The sequence below is a fragment of the Panthera leo genome, chromosome D3, assembly GCF_018350215.1.
Source record: "Panthera leo isolate Ple1 chromosome D3, P.leo_Ple1_pat1.1, whole genome shotgun sequence".
NCBI lineage: Eukaryota > Metazoa > Chordata > Mammalia > Carnivora > Felidae > Panthera > Panthera leo.
In genome coordinates this window covers 81,467,407-81,472,775 of record NC_056690.1, presented here as the reverse complement: position 1 = coordinate 81,472,775, position 5,369 = coordinate 81,467,407, and positions in this window count along the sequence as shown.

Genomic DNA, 5,369 nt, shown 5'->3' with positions numbered 1-5,369 from the left:
CCGACCCGGATTGCAGGGCTCCGCGTATTGTCCGCGGGAGGAGCCCCAGCCTCCCCCGCGGTCCTCGGGCCCGGGCCGGAGCGCACTTGGCCTCGCGGGGGAGGCTGGCGCCGGGGCTGGTGAAGGTGTTTGCAGAACGCGTCCTCGATTGAGGCTCGGTTCGTTCGCCTGGGTTGGTTGGCGCAGTATTCGTGGTGGGTGGGTGGGTGTGTGTGTGTGTGTGTGTGTGTGTGTGTGTGTGTGTTCGCGCGCGCGCCCAAGAGCAGTTTCAAATTTGGGACGTCGCCTTGGAAATTGACTAAAAGCAAGACCAGAGGTTAAAGGTTCTTAAAGCCGGTGGTTTCCAAACCTTTTCGGTAGGACACCCATCAAGAGAGTTTTTGAGCGTGCGTCTCTGGTATCCATATGAAGTCATATGTGCCAATGTGCTAAATAGTAACATAAACGCTATAGAACATAAAAATTTCAAAAACTAAAAAAAGAAATTTTAGAATCTGAAGCAGGCTCTAGGCTCTGAGCTGTCAGCACAGAGTCCCAGGGATTGTGAGATCATGACCTGAGCTGAAACCCAGTGCTTAACCTACTAAGCACCCCAAGTTCAGTTTATTTCTAAATTGGGGTTGATAGCTATCATAAGGAAATGCTTCTCAGGAAATGGGTTGATTAAAATAGATCAAGTCATCATTGTTTGTATTGACTAAACCTTGACACTTGGTTTTCATTCACATACTAACTGTGCAAATTCCTGGTTGAAGTCTAAATGTTAAAAATCTGTTTATCCTCTTGAAAATCGTTTGCTTTTGCAAACCAAAATTTTGCAACATTATACTTTCAATATGTGAACAGGTAGAAGCCCATCAAATCTTTTCTTTTGGGAAGATTTTTACGAAGTTCACAAATTATATTTGCAAGTTTTTTTAAGTGCCCATATTTGAAAGTTTTAACATTATTTTAGTAATAAAATCAGATATCAATGGAAAAACATCCCAATAGATGTTCTCAAAATGATCACTCAAAAGCAGTTGATTTCACATTCATAGATAAAACATGCCTTTACCTAAAGGCAGCTGTCAATCAGCAGTGTTTTTTAAAAAAAATACTTCCTAGATGTTTTACTAGTAACAGCCACTTATCACAGAAAAAGTCAGCACATTTGGAACACTAGACTTTTTTTAAAAAATGCAAATAATTAATTAACCTCACACCAATGCCGTGTGTTGTGGAGAGCCCTTAAGTCTAAATAAGAGGTGAATCGAAAGGCCCAATTGGTCAGAAAGTCTGTAAATGCAGAGAAAAATCCAGGTAGGTAAGTAGGTGAGCTCCGTGGGGAGCAGTACCTGTCTGCTCTGATATCTTTTATAAATATTTACAAAACTGAGATTTTACTGTGGTAGGGTCCCCTCCCTAAGGAAAGAAATCTCAAGGCCGCTTGAAAACACCCCTCACAACCTTGTAACATGAGACCACTTAATCAGACCGCCCCCCCCCCCACTCCCATGGGGGACTCCCGTGGGGGACTCCCGTGGGGGACTCAGTTGTTTGGGTATGAAACCAACTGAGCCTGGGTGCCCGCAGGAATATGCCAGCAGGACTATGCCTGCAGGAATAAAGTTGCTTCCTGGAAAGAAAAGCCTCGGGGTCACGACCCTCGACCCTCCCTCCGTGCAGAATCCTGCTACATTGTCAGTGAGGATTGTAACACATTCACAATGAGTCATCACAAAAGGTCAATACCTGTGACAAAAAGTATTTGATTTCCACGTCAAAAAGATGCCATAAAACTAAAAGGTGAATAAGAGGATAAGAAAATATTTTAAAAACTCTTTAAATGTCACTTAAATAGCTCAAGAGAAAAGCTGATTTAAAAAAAAAAAAGACAACAGACCCTAGTAGAAATCATGTGCCAAGGACATTAGAAACTTGTGGCTCTTTTACACCTGGAACTAATGTAACATAGTTTGCCAACTACACTCAAATTAAATTAAAAAGGAAATAAAAAGAAAGCAATGGCTAATCATACAAAAAAGGGCTAACCTCGAAGAAAATAATAAATAATTTTTGAGTACATACTATGTGCTAGACCCTATACTAGAGCTTTTCTCGCAAGACTTCATTTAATCTGGACAACTCTGGGAGGTCAGTGCCATGAACGTCTGAGCAGAGCATCGAGCCTTAACTCTTTAAGTTTCTGGTCCCTGAAGTCACACGGCTCCAAGCAACCAAGGTTTCCACCTGGTTTCCAGGTCTGTGTGACTCTGGAGTTCACTGTTTCAATCAACTGCTACATGATGGCCTTCCAAAAAGAAAGAAGTAGGGGAGAGCAGATGAAGGTTGCCTTTTTAAAACATAAAAATTTGCAAGTATAATAACCATACACTTCCAATGCTGGTAAGATAAGATGGGCGTGACTTTTTATTTAAAAAAAAAGTTTATTTATTATGAGAGGGAGAGAGAGAGAGAGAAGGAGCACGTGTGAGGGAGAGGCCAAGAGAGACGGAGAGAGAGAATCCCAAGCAGGCTCCCCATGGTCAGCACAGAGCCCGAAGCAGGGCTCGATCTCACGAACCGTGAGATCATGACCTGAGCCAAAATCAAGAGTCAGATGGGTAACCAACCGAGCCACCCAGGCATCCCATATGTGCATGACTTCTTAGTCTCCATCAGCAATGCTGTAAATTGGATACCAGTTACTGATTTAGAATTTAGAATTGAATTTTTAAAAAAGAAAGAAAAGAAAAGAAGGATGGGTGAAATAAGAAAGAAGAAACTGCCATGAAAACATTTATACCTTCTGAATCAAAACTGGCATTTCAAGGAATTTCACTGAAAGTAAAACTCACAGATATGGAGTAGAATATTGTGCAGAATGATGACCACTTCATCTTTGACTTTTCACGCACAGAAAACCTCCAAATGCCCAACAGAGAACAGATTAGATTCTATCACATCCATGGTAGGATACTACCGTATCTTGTAGAAAAAACCAGTATTGCCACGGGAGTGATCTTAAGTGTAAATTAGGAATACGGTTACATGTGAGCATAATTCTATAGACAGACTAGAAAGAAAGAAATTCTGTACATCACCTGTTTCTGGGCAATGGGGAAATTTTATGTTATTTATGTTTATCTTAGGGTTTCTTAATTTTTTTTACGGATTAATGTGCATACACTTAGCTGAAAAAGCACAGTGCTGGAGGAGATATTTGTAAAGACAATAAGTTCCTAGCCACCCCTCCCAACTCCCCAGAAGCAGTCACTCTCAAGTTGTTTGTTCTTTCTCCTGGTATCTGCCTCCATAATTCCAAATAATATGGATATATGACCATTGTTACCTAACAACTTTGGATATCTGCTGCCTTCCTAATTTAGGGGGTGAGATTCAGTCCTCTTACACCACTCACACTATCTCGCTTTCCCTGTTTATTTTATCACAACTAAATAGTATTCATCGCTAAGTTAAACAGTGTCCTATGAATGCATTCCTTTTTCATATAACACCATTTTTCCTTATTTTCATATTGCCTTCTTCCCCATTTCTTTAGTTTTCTAGGTTTTCTAGTTTTCTAGTTTTCTACGGCAAATGTGCCCCTCCTAAATGTTCTACAGATCAGGCAAATCTTGTGGATGTTTTCTCACATGCTCACTCCCATTTGGGAAACTCATGAACTCCAGTTTTCCTCTCCTGGTCTGCTACCTTGCTGGTGAGGAAGTCGTTCCTTAAAGTTTGTGGGATTTTCATTGGCAAGGTGTAATTTCAGAAGCAGGGAACAACTTTCCCTACCTTTATACCTAAGTTAACGGGCGACATATTTTTTGTCGATCGAGTAAAAAAAATTTTTTTCTCAAACATTAAGGCATACTACCTACACAGGAAATAAATCATTTTTTCTTAATGTTTAAGGATTGATTACATAATCTGTCAGATTTTTTTAAAACACCTTTAAAAATAAACTTACAAAGTTTCACAAACACACTTTTTAAAAATATTTATTTATTTTGAGAAAGAGACAGAGAGCAGGGAGGGGCACAGAGAGAGGGAAAGAGAGAATCCCAAGCAGCCTCCATACTCAGCATGGAGCCCCATGAGGAGTCAATCTTATGACTTCGAGATCAGGACCTGAGCCAATATCAAGAGTTGGACACTTAACCTACTGAGCCACCCAGGCACCCCACAAACACACTTTTACAAACATTTGAACTTCCGTAAATCTAATCAATCAGGACTTACAAATCTAGCGAACTAGACTTTTCCAAGATTCAAACATGTTTAAAAAACACACAAAATGGGGGCGCCTGCGTGGCTCAGTCGGTTACGCGACCGACTCTGGCTCAGGTCATGATCTCACGGTTTGTGAGTTCGAGCCCTGCGTCGGGCTCACTGCTGTTAACACAGAGCCTGCTTCGGATTCTCTGACCACCCCTCTCTCTACACCCCCCCCCCAACTCTCACCTGCTCTATCTCTCTCTCAAAAATAAACATTTAAAAAATTAAGTAAATTTTAAAAAATACACAAAATAGTACAGTGATTGCAAAACTTATCCTACTAATCTCGTGGTCACTCATCTGAAGTTTCTAGTATCATCCTTTTTTCCTTGTTGTTTGTTTGAAAAACATTGTGTTCAATAGTCTCTGATTGTCAGTCTCTGAGAGTGTTATGACGGTCTCCCTTTATGATGTTTAAGGACTTTCGATTTACTAGAACACAGACACAAAGGCTTTGTTTTGCTGCTACTTATCCATCTCACACGATGGATAGAGGCACAATGTTTCATAGACATATGATAAAATGTCATATATATTACAAATTCCTGTCTTTGGAGCTATGGCTTTTTTTTTTTTTAATCCTATAATACTGAACCAGGATTTTATATCAGAAAACACATTTTCTTATACTAATGTACAGAGCTGTTCATGACAGCTCTAGTCTTTCATTTTATTAGATGAATATAAGAAAGAAACCTGGAGTATATAATCACTCTCTAAAATGAAAATAACAGCTAATATACTGTCCACAAACAGTTGTGTGAATGGCTTTTGACGACATTGGAAAAACACGGCCAATTTTATGAAGATTTAGTGTGACTAAGAACATCTTCTTATAACTTACAATACATATTATATCAATTAGAAATTTGTTCTGCTTCATAAAAATGTTAAAAGCAGGGATGTTAGCATGACGACACTTTTACACATGATAATTATTCTTCATGAAATGTTTATTTTTGAACACTTTTCCATTCACAGAAAGTTGCAAAGATAATACAGGGAATTCTGTATACTACTAACACATTTTCCCCAGTACTAACACCTAACATTATCATTATACATTTGTTCAAACTAAGACGGCAATTAATTGTTAATAACTA